The following is a 15,654-nucleotide window of genomic DNA, read 5'->3' on the forward strand; positions in this document are numbered from 1 at the left end:
ACGCTGCTTACGTCAACCCCCTAAAGTATGTTCCGCCAATCTAAATCATGGTAAAAGTTGACCTAATAAAATCACCTCTGCAAGTGGCGTAGCACTGAAGTCGAATTCCGTGGGTTACATTTGCGTCACTATAGGCAGAGCGCAATGTAAATCGATGCCATTGGCCTCTGAGAGGTATCCCATGATGCTCTGTGGTGACCGCTTTGGACAGTCGCTTTCTGCTGTAACATGGGCACATAAACAAGAAATAGCTCCTTCCCTCAAGCCTCAGGAAATTTTGAATTACCATTTCCGGTTTGGACAGCATGGAGAGAGCTTTGTAGCTGAACCACTCATGGTGGCTGCACCGCCCAAACATGCTCCAGCTTGGAATTGAGGAGAGGTCTTGGATCTCATTGGTCCGTGGGGTCTGTTCTGGTTCAGCTCCAAGCCAGCAAAAAAAATGTAGATATCTACGAGAAGATCTCACAGCATGTTGGAGAAGAGGCACAACAGGAACGTTCAGCAGTGCCGCGTTAAGATCAAGGAGTTGAGGCAGGCTTATCAGAAAATGAGGGAAGCTAACAGCCGTTCTGGCTCCTCGCCCAAAACATGCCACTTTTACAAGGAGCTGCATGCAATTCTCGGTGGTGACCCCATCACTGTGCCACCACGTAGCATTGATACCTCCGCAGAATCCCAGTCCAGAATGAATGAGGAGGACTCTGTGGACGAGGAGACCACCAGGGTGCAGGAAAGTGGGGTATCCATTCTCCCTGCGAGCCAGGATCTGTTTGTTACCCCAGAGCAGTCCTACCACACACAGGACAGTGGGACTGATCGAGATGCCGGGGAAGGCACATCTGGTGTGTGTGTGAGGCAAATTTAATTTTTGTGGTTATGGCCCCAGTCCAGCTTCTTAAAAGAAGTTTGTGTTTTGAGGGGATGGCCTTCCTGGGTGTTGCCAAGTTTCTGGGGAGGGCAGCCTTATTTCTTCTGCCACAGTAGACGACTTTACCCTGCCACTCTGCTATTAAATGAGCAGGCATCATCGCGGAACACAGCATAGCAGCATAAGTGCCAGGCCTGTACCCTGATGCTTGCAACACATCTTCCCTTTCCACCTGTGTTAACCTCAGGAGATGGATATCACACATGGGCACCTAGGGAAGATGGTGCAAGTTTAAAATACCTGACCAATATAGTCACTCCAAGTTATTCCTCTGCCATGGAGGGGTCCCTGGTTGCCTCCCCAAGACAATTCCTAGTACTGGTAGTGTTGCTATGGGTGTTAGGGCAACCAGTGTCCCGACCCATATGTTTTCTGCTGCTACATTTCAGCTGCAGAATCCTCTAATCTGTTTTGCCCACCTCCTTCCAAACCAGTCCTTGGGATGTTACAGGAGAGCCCAGTGATCCCTCTCCTTGCTCAAGTATGGATTGTGGATTTTAGTGCTAATTAAACCTTTCCATAATGGATGCAAGGGCCCCTTGCTTACCATGTCTGGAATGCCACTCTGATCCGTCCGCTACTTACAGATTGGAATGCAGGTCTGGCTTAGCCTTGTGAACATGAAGGGGAGTTCTTTTTACATTGTAATGTTCCTTTTATTACTTTGGGACAGCTAACAATGGCAACTTTGCTTTTCTTACAGTCGACACTTCGGCCTTCAGCCCACTTTGCAGAACTCCTGCTGCAAGACTCCCTGATTAGAAAGTGGGGAGGGGGAGCGGGAAAAAAAGCTCAGTATGACATGTTTAGTGAACTAATGAATGCCTCCGCGGCTGCTGATACAGAGCTCAGAGCCTGGAGAATGTCCTTGTCTGAAAAACTAGACATGGATATGAAACACAGAAGATCAGCATAGGAACAGGAGCGTGATACGCAACAGGAGATGTTGCATATTATGAGGGATCAGTCCAACAGGCTGAGGCATCTGGTGGAGCTCCAGGAAAAGCAGCGGCAGGACAGACTCCCTCTGCAGCCCCTCCAAAACACTCCACCACCTGCGACTTTATCAGTCCCCACCCCAAACGGCTGTAGGAGGAGGCTGAGCAGGGTGCAATATGTGCTGCATTCCACACTGGTGGAGGCGAGCAGAAAGACACGACAGCCCCTTTAAGAACTGCACCCAACTACAGTTGCTTGCACAGTGACACTTTCAATGGAGGAAAGGAGGATAAAGTTAACATTGTAAACGGGTCACAAATAAAATTTGCAGCTTTAAAAACATCTGTCTTTATTCATTCATAGCTCGGGCGGGGAAAGAAGGGGAGGGTGGGGGATGGAAAAGAGAAAGGCACAGCAGAGACACATTACTGCGGTTCATTGCAAATCCGGTTTTTCAATGCTTCCTGTAGGCAAAGCACTCTACGGTTGACTGAGCATAGCGCTGGAATCTGGCTGCTCAAAATTTGCAGCCAGCCTACCAGGGAGGAATTTTTCACCCTTTGTTTCACACAAATTATGGAGCACAGCATGCAGATATAACTGATGGAATGTTTTTTTTACTGATGTCAAGCCTAGTGAGTAGACATCTCCATCTGACCTTTAAATGCCCAAATGCACATTCCACCAGCATTCTGCACTTACTGAACCTGTTATTAAAATGCTCCTTCTAGCTGTCCAGGTGCCCGGTGTAGGGGTTCATTAGCAAGGGAGCTAGGAGTAAGGCAGGATCCCCCAGGATCACTATTGGCACTCAACATCTCCAATATTTATTTTTTGGTCAGGGAAGAAAGTGCCCCCCTGCATCTTATTGAAGAGACCAAAGTTCCTAAATGCGCACGTCATGCACCTTTCCTGACCACCTCACATTGATGTTGGTGAAATGTCCCTTGTGATCCACAAGGCCTGCAACACCATTGAGAAATATCCCTTCTGGTTTATGTACTCTGTGGCAAGGTGGTCAGGTGCTAGGATAGGGATATATATGCCATCTATTGCCCCCTCTCCCTCCAATTTGGGAACCCAATTGCGGCAAACCTGTCCACTATGTCCTGCATGTTTCTCAAAGTCACTACCCTTCGTAGCAGAAATCTATAAATGGCCCTGCACATTTGCATCACAGCAGCTCCAATGGTGGATTTACCAACTCCAAATTGATTCCCAACTGACCAGTAGCAGTCTGGGGTTGCCAGCTTCCACAGAGTGATGGCCATTTGCTTCTCCACTGTCCGAGCTGGTCTCAAGCAAGTATTCATGCACTTCAGGGCTGGGGACAGCTCCGCGCAAAGTTCAAAGAAAGTGGCCTTTCGCATACAAAAGTTCTGCAGCCACTGCTCATCATCCCACACCTTTATAGCGATGCGATTCCACCAGTCTGTGCTTGTTTCCCGGGACCAGAACTGGCACTCCATGGACTGAAGATGATAGACTGCCTGTAGGCAGCCTGCAGCAAACGGTAATTGTTTCGCTTTATGGCTGGTGGCAGGGCGGCCTCTGTAACATCGCTATTTTCCATGCTGTGGCTCCTGTCTCACCTTTGAAAATACTGCAGGATAAGTTGTGAGGTATTTGTGATGCTCACAATGATAGTGCAGAGCTGAGTGGGCTCCATGCCTCTCCGGCAATGGTGTGCGCATGGCATAGAAAAAAGTCACAAAAAGCGTTTGCGGTTTGTTTGGGACAAGAAAGGAGGGGGAGAAAATATGTTGCATCATGGGAGGATGACATGCTTCCCAAAAGCCCCTGCAGCTAGTTGCACTGTGGGATAGCTACCCACGATGCACTGCTTTGAATATCGACCCAAGTGTGGCGAGTGGGGATGCAAGAGCCTGAAGCAACGAGTGTGGTGTGATCACGCTCCTGCGACTTCTACAATTCGGCGGGTGAAAGTTGATTTAAAGTAAATCAAATTTACTCTGCAGTGTAGACATATCCTTAAGTGCTCTCAAATGTGAAATGAAAACAAAGGAAAGAATGAAATCATACAAATTTTCTTTCAGCTCCCTCCCAAGCATTGCCACATCACCAGAAAAGATACTGAGGGGGTTTACAAGCCATGGAATTGTGAAATATGATTTTGTCTGGATTGTTCAATGCTATGTTGGAATAAAACTGAAGGAAGTGCTTAATATAGGGCGTGTCTAAACTACAAACATAAGTCAACCTATGTTAGGTCGACTTACAAGAACTGCAGTAATTACTGCAGTGGTTCATGTTCACACTAACCTCCTTCTGTCAGTGATGTGCAATCTCATCAGGAGTGCTTCCATTGACTTAAGAAGGGCAGTGTTGGGGGCTGAGAGCCAGGGTTCTCAGCTCCGCATGCAGCTCCCAACTGGAGCTAACCCCCCCCACACCCTTCAGAGCTACCTGATCCCTGCCAGGAGCTTCTGTACAGCCACCCAGGCACAGCCTCTGCTCCAGGGAAATGTGAAATTTCCAAGAACAACAGTCAACAGCCATGTAAGTAACCTGCAGTGTCTGCATGGACGCTGCATCGCCCTAACTACACCGACATAAGCCCTATGCCTCTCATGGAGGTGGAGTTGTTACGGCAGTGTAGTAGGGCACTTAAGTCCACAAGAGCAAGACTGTAGTGTGTACGTTGACATAATTAGGTCAATGTAAGCTGCCTTATGTCGACCTAACTTAATGTAGACCAAGCCAAAAGAGCAGCCTCCTAAAAGGTGTTGACTCTTCCCAGGTTCTGAATGAGCGTGTTCACTTCAGGTGAGTTATGGGTTTTCACTTCTTAGCAGAAAGTGCTCATTGCCTTTCTAGATTGAAATCTTACAAATCTGTTTCTTCCACCCCTCCGTCCCCCCAAAAAAACCAACCAAACAAAAAAACCCCACCTTTAAATTCTGTGACAATTTGGAAAATTTGGGAACTTCAATTAACATATCTTTAGATATTTGCTACTGATATGAAGAAGTGTTTTAATGCTGTAGGTTCTAATAACTTGTTCATTTTAAAAGAAAAAATATTTTACGTGAGTATAATGGTTTGAACAAAAGCATACTTATTAAAACAGACTTCAGAAGATACTGAACCAAAGCAGCAAAATAAAGATGGTCTGTTTAACTGGCACTGGAAAGTACATTTTTCAAAACACATCCATTTTGCACCTGCCTCCACCAGATAAGACTAGTAGTGAATCCAGCCTGGGACAGTTAGGAATGGATATGAAATGACTTTATACTCCATTCACATCTATAAATTAATGTACCTAAAGTAAACCATTTATAGGTCTTCAATAAGTCTTAATTAACATCTATCACATGAGTAAGTTAAGTCAAAGCTCTTTTGATAACTTCCCACGTATAGAGTAATTTTTTTTGTAGGAAGAGAAATCAGGTAAAGTGTTTCCATAGACTAAGACTCAAAATATTCAAACTCTTTCCAATCAGAAAGGATATTTCTCCCATTTCTAAATATTTTATGTGATTTGTATCATCGTGACACCCCAACTGACTTTAGCTAAGTTAGTCATTTCTAGATATTTGTAGGCTTTGTGTTCCACTACTCCCCTTTTAGAAATTTCTCAAATACATAACTGCAAATGTACAGTGTTAGTTTGGAAATTATGATTCAACTACAAAGAGCATATTTTTGTATTCTAACTTTAGATCTTAAATATGTCAACTGTATCTTTGTTCTTTTTGATCAGGAAGACTATATCTTTATTATACTCTCTAAAAGGCTGTCAAGTATACCAATATAAAACTTCGTGCTTAGGAATAAATTATCTTATGACTTTCTACTGGTTTTAAAGAATTAATGAGACTGCTTAACTATTTCTGTTACTTTATCAAGATTCAAACCAACATCTTTCTTGTTTACGTGGTTAGACAGTTAATCTGTGTCTCAGATACTTAGATAACTGCTCCAATTACACCATTTAATAAAGTATTCCACAGAAACAAAAGTCAAAGAACAGACACAACAACGTGTTATAGTATTATTGTCGCTCATAAGAAAAGTATTTCACTGTTTTAACTTGTTCTTTGACTACAGAGTACAATGTTATTTATAACATGTTTTCACTTAATTTGGCAATCCTCCAGAAATTTGTGGCCATATTCCCCTCTTACTTCAATGGGATCAGCTTTTAGTGCTAAGCATTTGATAGAACAAAGGAAGATATGCCATATCTGACCCTGTATATAATTTCAAATTGATTGTTGTATCTCAGTGAACCTGTATTTTCCATGATTTCATTGTATATTTGTTTCAACATATATCAGTGGATAAAAATCAATTTTTTAAAAAATAAAAATGTATTTTTTTACGTTTAAATTTGATTTCTTTGGTGTAGATTAAATACATTTTTCTTTTAAAAATAAACCTATTTAAAATTAAGTTTGAAATTATGAGAATCTATTTTAAATGCCTAAACTCACTATAAACTATTAAAATAATTTAATTTAAAAATATTCAAACAGTATATGTTTACTGCTGAAGTTTTAAAGAAAGTGAAACTGCTTAACTGATGGAAGTCATTAGCTAAGCATCTAGAATGGGTGTTTGTTAAAGTGGTAAACCAGATTTTGCAGCAGTAGCCTCTTTTGTAAGTGAAGAGAAAATATTTCAAATTGTTTCTTCAGTTCATTCAACTATTCAATCCAATGACTAGTTCAAAGTTGAGGAACTGACAGAGTTGAAAAAGCAGGAAATCTTGTTTTCTTCTTCCAATCCATGAATAAAAATGAAACATGAGAGGATGAGATCTATTAGTTCTAAAATCTTGAAGCATATTGTGACAAATAATCAGTCCAGTTTCCTAAGTACAGATTAGACTTCCTTTGTTTAATAAATCAGTTTTAAATGCAAAACAAGGTTTAATAAACTTTTTCCTATATAGCCAGCACATTTAAAGTAGTTTTATTTAACTAAATTTTTAAATGCTATTTGTGCATTTAATTGAATTCCATTTCTGTCCAAATATAGTTTGACATAAATCACAAATAGACTATTAATAGTCATCTAGTAAAAAGAAATGCAAAGTTCACCATTTTCTAACGTCATAAAAATGTAAACATTACAAATCTGAATAAGCATGGTACGTAACTGCTTAAATATGTATAAATATAGCGTATCCTCCTGATTAGTAAAAGGTAGTTCCAATTTTAGTGCAAAGGCTACAATTAGTTGCAGACCAACATTTTAATAATTACTAACCAATGAATTATTTGGGAAAAGAACCAAAAAGAATGCAAAACAAGACTAAAATCCGTTATTTAAATAAGGGGTTTCTACTTCCTGATCTAAAGTGTGATTAGAATTGGTAATTTAAATCAAATTATTTAAATCACTCCACCCTGAGAAATACTGAGCCCAGTTCTCCTGTAAGATATGTCTGCAGAACTTATGCATGAGAATCTGAAGGTTTAAACTAAAATGACTGCAGACATTCATTCTATGTACATGGATAACTGAATACCAAGCATTTTTTCCTCATCTGTCATCTCAAATCTCATTAGTCATGTGTTTTTCCAATCAGTATTTAAGAAGGTCAGCTTTTTTAAATGCCAGTAAGGACAATGTAATAGAAAGGGACCTACAGAGACTGAATGAATATGAGAGACTCCTCTTGGAAAAATGCAGATTAGTAGATCTTGGTGGGGAAATAATCCAAAACACAGATAGGCAAATGAGATAGAAAGAAACTGGGAAACCAATAACGCTGAAAATTCAAGATGATAGTGAAAAACCAGCTCTATATGAGTTTGCAATGTTATTGAAAAGCAGAAAATAAAAAACAGCAAACCCCAAAACAGTGTACTAATGTGATTTTTTCATATCACAAAGCCAGAAGATATTAGTTCCTCTCTGTATACTGTATTACCCACACAGTGCTATGTAAAAAGAGCTTTAATGTTGCAAAGTCAAGCAATCAAAAGTTAGAAAATGCCAAAATTACAGTTGCATGTGCAACCTTAATTTGCCCCCTTTGTGCATATGCATTATGATACATTCTATAATTTCATGATCACACCCTATTTGTTCCACCAGACCCTAACTCATTCAGTGCACAAAATGGATGGTGCTCACTTAACGAGCAGATATTTAATGTTTTGTTTTCTCCATGTAGCCCCATGTCTTATTTACTGCACATTGTTCAAACTCCACTCTGAATGCAGAATTACTGTTTTTCTCATAGGCTTTTCTATAGCTCTTGTCCCTATAGCATCTGAGTGCCTCACAAATATGAATGAATTTATTTCCAGAACACCCCCATAAATTGAGAGGGTGGTACTATCCCCATTTAGAGATGGAGAGCTGAAGCACAGAGAAATTAAGGTCCAAAGAGTCCATTAATTTTGGGTGCCTGATCTGAAATGCCTGGGACCTGATTTTTCAGAATACTTGAATTTTGAGCTATCAACCCCACCATCTCTCTCTCTCTCTCTCCCCACCCCCCCCATTTCTCCCTCCACGCCTAGCATCCTTGTCCTAATCTCCTCTTTCCACACTCCCCTTCTGTGCCCCAGCCCAAGCACCTCATCCATGTATTTCAGTCAGGCAGCTTCATCCTTCACTATGCCTGGCTACAGTCTCCCTGCTTTCTGTTTCCATGTTTGGTGCCACATTGACCCCTGGAAGCTGGGGAGAGCAATTTTAGGAAAAGTCCTGCTTAGCTCCTACATCCCTGGCCTGGAGCATGCTCAGTTCTTTGGGGATAGTGCACACACAGTCCAGTGATGCAGAAAATTCGTCATCCCTTTACAGTTCATATGCAGATGGACTCTGGGGAATTTAGTTGTCAAACTCTAAGACAGGGGTGTCAAACTCATTTGCTATGGCGGGCCAGATTTGAATTAAATGTACTTCAAGTGGGCCATACATACCATAAAGCGAAATACTAGGCACAACCATTTTTATGTAGTATTATATTTTATTTGCTAGATATCAGCAATATAAAAACCGCAGTAAATTCACTTCTACAACTGCTACTATATTGTGATTAAAAGAAGAGATCAATAATTAAGAATTCTAGTACTGCGCGATGCCCCAAGACCACACTGTCCCTCTCCCGCCTTTTGGAGCGTGGCGTCTCGTGCACACAGCACGCAATGCGCGCCATGCCGCCAGAGAGTACAATGCTGTGAGATGTTGCAGCAGCGTGCGCTGCCGCCAGGGGCCAGACCAAGAAGTTTGGTGGGCCGTATCTGGCCCGTGGGTCGGATGTTTGACACCCCTGCTCTAAGAAGCCTCTACAAACTATGTGCAAACGGAGATTTTTCAAAAGCTTATAACTTGAGCAAAATTGGGTAGCTTTCCACAGGAATAGCAAATGGCTCAGGCTTGACACCAGGGTGATGCCCCTGCCAAAATTTCAGGTTCCTGCTCAAAAGGTACGTAGATGAAGTCTGGATCAGGCACTTTTTACATATAAGGCCAAAGTGACATCTAACAGGGAGGCATAACCAACTAAAATCATTTGAAAGATGTAAGCACCATTGAGAAAAAGAATTAGTGCAAGGCAATATTACAAGGAGAAATGGAAAGAAATTAAGAAAAGGAAAATTTAGTCTGAATAACAGAAGGAAAAATAGCAGTGAAAGAAATGGAAGAAGCCCTAACCATACCTCTAAGAACAAGAGAAAGTTTTAGAGCCTTGATTTTTTTCTCCCTTAGAATAATCTAAAAAGAGGCAACCTATTAGCTCTGGTGCTGCTGAGTAGTCAAAACCAACACCCCCTTACACAGTAAAAAGACTCCACTATGAGTCAGCCTTCATAGGGAAAATTATAAAATGCTAATATTTATAAATCTGCCTTTCCTACACATCTTCCCATCAGCCAGCAAGCATTATAGCTAATGTTAAGATAGCTGTTCTTATATGGAACTTATGTCATTTTTCCATAAAAGCATTTGAACATTTCATAGCTTGTTTTACACAATATTAATAATTTCTTCCAGGCACTTTTTTTATTCTTTGATAGTGAGCGCTCCATGATTCTAATTTATCTGGAAGATGTTAATATACCATTTATATGTGAATGTCAGACATCCCTGTTCTATTCACAATCACTCATGGAGTTTGGAATACATTTAACAAAGTATAATATATTTGTCTCATTCAAATATAGCAATGAGACCTCCCATGCTCTATTTGCATCCAGTGCTGCATACAATACTTTAGTATGTAGAAATTCAATATATGCCTTTGCTTCAGTTCCCAAAAGTGTGCATTGGTATCATCAGGAGAGGATGTAGGCTTCAGCCTACTGACAGCATCAGAATGGTGCAGAAAAATGGATAAATGTATTCACGATGGTACTTGCCAATCATAGCTGAGAATACCTGAGCAAAGAGCGTGATTAGCACCTCAATTGTTAACATAATGCTCCTGAATATACAATACAACTTTTTTCAGGATTAGGTGTATCAATCACACCTTTCTACAGATTAGGGTTACAGAAGTATGGGGAATTTTGCCAGGACACTTAGTGAATCTTAAAGGAACAAAAAGTATATTGCTGTATGTATTTTAAATGCTGGGAAAAGCTGAATCCTAGTGGACAGCTGGTGTTGGACCATTGTAGCTTTCTCTCTGAATATTAGTCATGTGCAAATTAAAAAAAGATGTTATGCTGAATATTCTGTCATGAGACACTGAAATGACTTTCCACAAGCATTTGTTCTATTATGTATAGTGCCATTTCTTACTTAAGATAAGTTATTGAAAACAAAACCTGAGTCACGCAAATGTTCATGGAAGCATGGCTAAAAAATTCATTTTAAAATTTGAGCAGATATTTGTAGATTTATTGCAGTGTTTACTCAGCTCTGCATTTGGTCCACTGCTTAGTTTGGGGCACTTGTGCTTAGAGCTAGCCCAAAGTCTATGCAACACTAAAAGCCAATTTAAGCCACATTTAGAATTTAAGTAGGGAATAGGTCTTGTGCTGGCCCTCTACACTGGGGGAATTTCACCCTGTATATGCATGTCTTCATCTTTTTGTACCCTTTTATTAAAAGCATCAGACGGCTGACAAAGGGCCTCATTCTGCCCTCAACTTGTGGTGCAACCTCTCTGAAGTCACCACCAGATATGATGGCAGGGTTTGGCCAGTTTTGTAAAACATGGTAAAAACTACAAAAGCTAAAATAGAATTGCCCCAACTTAACTTTGAATAAATCAAATTTCATTATTTTACAGTGTAAAAGCTTTCAGTTACTGAGATCCTTTTAGTGTCTCAACCTACTAGACTTCCTGCTTTCAAAGAATGCAAAGGTAGTATGTCACGTCTGTAGTTGGTCCCACTGGAGGTGTGAAGGTTTATAGTAATTTTCTAATCAATTGTAGCACAACTTTATGAGAGAGGGGTGAGTTATTATATTTTTGACAGCATATCAATGAAACAAACATTTGTTTTGATTGCTTTCTAGCTTGCTAGGATGTTGACTTAAGGAGGTCTAGCTAGTAAAGGTGGGTCAGTCTAGTTATAGATTCATATGTATACTTGTCTGGTCTTTCAAATAGGTGATAGCTGTAGCAACTCATTTTGCTGGACTGACTTTTTATACAGCTATCTTACTCTTCTATCCAAAACTTTTTCAGAGTTGCCTGGAAGGAACAGAGCAGGGGAGGTAAAGGGGAAAGAGTTTCACCGCAGAAGGGGAGAGGATAAAGAAGGCCCACTGTTTGCTAGTGCCATGTGTCAGATTAGGGTTTTTTATCTGAATCTCTTTATTAAAGGGTGGGTTTCACCTCTCCATTGATTAGCTGCCGCTCTCTCTAAACTGCTGTGACTGGGTTTGTTACCATCTTAGATCTTCCAGCTATGACTGAGAAGTATAGGGAATTCTCTTTACAACTAGTTCCTGCTAAAGCAGCAGTCTGCAATGCAATACAGACTAGAGCTGGTCAAAAAATGTTTCTCCCGCATAGAACGTTTCATTTGAGCATTGAAAAATTATGAAAATTTGTTTTCATTAAAATATTTCAATTTGGGGGTGTCCATAAAAAAAAAAAATCAGATACTTTTCCCAGAAGCTTTGTTGAATCAAAAGCCAACAAAAAATTTTAAGCTCCCCAAGAGACAGCAGTTAGTCAGATGAAGGTTCAAAATGTTGGTGGGTGGTTGTATTTATTTAATACATTTAACTAAGACATTTGTTTTTGGAGTAGAAATACTGAAATACTTGGAGGAAGCAGCACATATTAAGGAGGGAGTTGAATGAACTGAGCACTACTTATTTGGAACATAAGAGGCATAAGAAGCACCATGAAAGAAAGCTCGATGATGGGCATATGAAAATGATACAAAGGGAACATAGTTAGGAGGCATGGGTGGAGCAAGTGGCAGAGTAGGAAGAAATGAGTGACATGCAACAAAATCATCCACAATCAGCTCCCCATTTAACCACCATGATCTAATACCAGGCAGCAGTCAAATTACTGCTGCTGCTCAGTGCCAGAATACACCAAACTCCTCGGCTGCCGGTACTATGTCGGGGCACCATGACTCAGAGGTAAGCACCGTGGATGCTTCAGCAGGTAGGCCTTATAGGTTCTAGTCCTGGTGGAGCCGTATAGCCACTTAGAGAAATGTATGGATAAGGGAAAGGTTATTTTACTGGGGCTGCAGGAAAGAGAAAGGTTATAAATACCCCAGGTACAGAAGCTTAGACAGACAGTTACAGTTCAGAGTGAGCGATAGTGGTGGATGTTTGGGCCTCTGGGGGCACTCCAATCAAGAGTCTGGGCTTTTCAGGGCTAATGCCTGGGGTGCCTTCTTCAGTCAGTCATTATTCAATGAAACAGGAGCTTGAGGGCTTCCAAGCCAGGCTCACTTAGTGTCTCTCTCTCTGGGGTCCCTCTGCACTGGTTCACCACTCAGCTGCTGCTGTCCCTTCCCCACAAGTCCCACCTTGACCTGCACCCAACTATAGCATCTGACACTCAAAGCCCATTCCACACACAGCTCTGTGTCCATTCCTGCCTCCAGCTTCTCTAGCCCCTGGCTTGTCATGCAGCTGCTGCCTCAGCTTCCCTGCAGCTCCCTGCTTGCAGTGCAGCTACTGCACCCAAACAGAACCTGGCTGCTTCTTGGTTCAGGACCTTTCCCCTTACTTGACTAGTGGTAAGGGAAGTGCAGTGGGGAAGGGGCTGATGGGAGTTGTAGTCCCCTACTTTGCAAATCCATCACAACTCTGTCATGCCAACTTGGTGTTTTTGGAGTCCTCTTATTCCCCTGCTCCCATGGCACCATGGTGGCAGCCTTGCCCTACCCTGAGGTAAGCAGGGTTTTCAGTTTGGCACTATAAAAACCAAAACAAAAAAGAGTTACATTTAACTTAGCTCTGGACTTTTATTAAAATGACCTACATTTTTATACCAGCTGACACTTGTTAACAAAGCCAGGTGCAAAAGGTACATAAAGACCAAGGGCATAATTGCACCTGGTCCTGCATGAGTAGATAAAAGACAGAGGCTCCTTTGCACACCCATCTAGGGACCAGGAACAGCACGTTTCACGTGCCCTCCTGAGTGCAAAGACTGAGGCTATTGCTGCTGCTGCCGCCAATAGTGTTTCCAAAGAGTGTGGAGAAGGGTCTGGTCATGACTTTGCCCTCCAACACACTCTGACATAACTGACCCTGTGCAGAGGGAAGCATATGCTGCATTTTCATGAATAGCTTCCCCAGAAGTCAGGTAGAATTCCTCCAAGGTGCAAGCTCAAGGTAAGGAAAAGGGCATTGTTGTAACTTAAAAGAAAAAAAAAAGACAGTTTTCCATTTCTTACATGCATAAACATGCTCTAGAATGTGGTGTGCTGCTCATACAATACACTGCTTCAAAGCACTGCAACAACTTTTCACAATCTTTATAACTTTTAGCCTTTTCCGTGGTCGTCATCCCCATAATGCCCGAGTGCCTCACAAATATTAAATAATTAATCCATTTAACCCCTTGGAAGTAGGGAAAATTATCCCCATTTTACAGGCTGGCAATTGAGGCACTGCACAATAAAGTGACTTACCTTTATGACAGAGCTGGAAACAGAACTCAGATGATGCTGAGCCAGTCTGATGCCTTAATCACAAGGCCATCATTCCTCTACATGGGGATAAAAAACCCACAACTGGCCTGGGTTAGCTGACCCACTTGATCCAAAAATTGCTGTGTAGACATTCAAACTGCAGCCTGAGCTCTAGGACCCTCCCACCTTGCAGGGCTCTCGATCCTTGGTTCCAGCCCAAGCCTGAATATCCACACTGCAGTTAGACAGCCCCCTAGCCTGAACCCCATGAGCCCAGATCAGCTGGTACAGGCCAGCCATAGGTTTTTAATCTCACTGTAGACATTCTCTTAATGAGAGCCTCAAAGGGTAACACTTAAAGACATGCTCAAGTTTAAGCACCCATTGAAGCTAATGGGATTTAAGCACATGTTTAAGTGATTTGCTGAATTCGACCCGGAGTTTGGACAATTGACCTTGATTCTTTACATCTAAACTTTGGCCACAATAGTCTAAAGTAACTGTAGATATTAACTTGTCTCTACAGCTCTACTAGTTCAACACCATTCCGAGTTAACCTGAGAAAAAATGAAGGTTCTTTCTCCCCCAAATACGCAGCCTCCTAACATCCTATCTACTAGCCAAAAACTCAAACAAATGCGGATCTGTCAAAGTATTTTCTTTCCCAGGGATCTGAGAAGCCAAACGCCAATGTTTTGCTTCAAGGGTTTCCAACCATATTTATTAAAGCATAATTTGATATCTATTGAGGTTTTTTATTTCTTAGCTTATATTCACAACAGGTATGTAAAAGCACATTTTCCCTGAAAAATGCATACATAGTAAGAAGCAATAATTGCTTTAATACTAAGTTTTGCAACTCAAATGCTGTTGCAATTTGTATCATTTACAATTTTGCTATAAGCGGACTTGAGGCACCTGTCTGCCTTATAGCCTAAGAGAGCAAAAAGTAAGCAGGGAAAATGAAAAATTGCTGAAAATTGATTTCCACCAAAAAACACTATTAGCTTATCAAATTACACTTGGTCACAATTTCCCCAAAGTCAGTGTGCAAGCTTGGAGGTCTAAGGACCAGGAGTGCAAAAGGGAAAAACTGACAATATAGCCACTAGAGCACCTAGTATGCTTATTCAGTTTTTGATGAGTGGTTTTCAAACGTGCTAAGCCAATATCAGTGTTTGCAATATTGCCCCCCCCTTTTTTTGGTACAAAGCTTATACTAACATGTTTACAACTAAACCTAAGTATGATGATACATTTTGTGCAGGGGTAAAGTTTGGGTTTGGAAAACCAATTTTCTCTGAGTTTGTACTGCAACCGATAGCAAATGCTAAACACAGTGAAGGTGAAAAACAAGGATCTCTGGGGAGTTTTGAGAAAGCAATTAATATACTGCCTAAATTAATTAATAAGCACATTAAACTACCCAATAAAAAAAATAGGCAGCCTCAGGAGCAGAGAGAAAGTTCCTAGAGCAATATGTAGGCCTAGGAGAATGAGAGTCCATTTATAAAGAAATGAAAACTTTAGAAACATCTTGTCATGAGTCATTTGACACCACAGAAAGATTTTTAAGAACAATTTTTGTTAACTAGAACCTCACAGTCACAGAAATTAATATGGAAAAAGCATATTGGGTCATGCAGTCCTCCACTCTCCTAGTACATGTTGTTTCCCCATAGTATATTTTCTGTTGCTTTGATCAGTCTAGTATTAAGTGTGTTCATAGAT

Source organism: Emydura macquarii, unplaced genomic scaffold, assembly GCF_026122565.2.
Source record: "Emydura macquarii macquarii isolate MOO-44397 ecotype Brisbane River unplaced genomic scaffold, CSIRO-AGI_Emac_v2 contig_2897, whole genome shotgun sequence".
In the NCBI taxonomy this organism is placed as follows: Eukaryota; Metazoa; Chordata; order Testudines; family Chelidae; genus Emydura; species Emydura macquarii.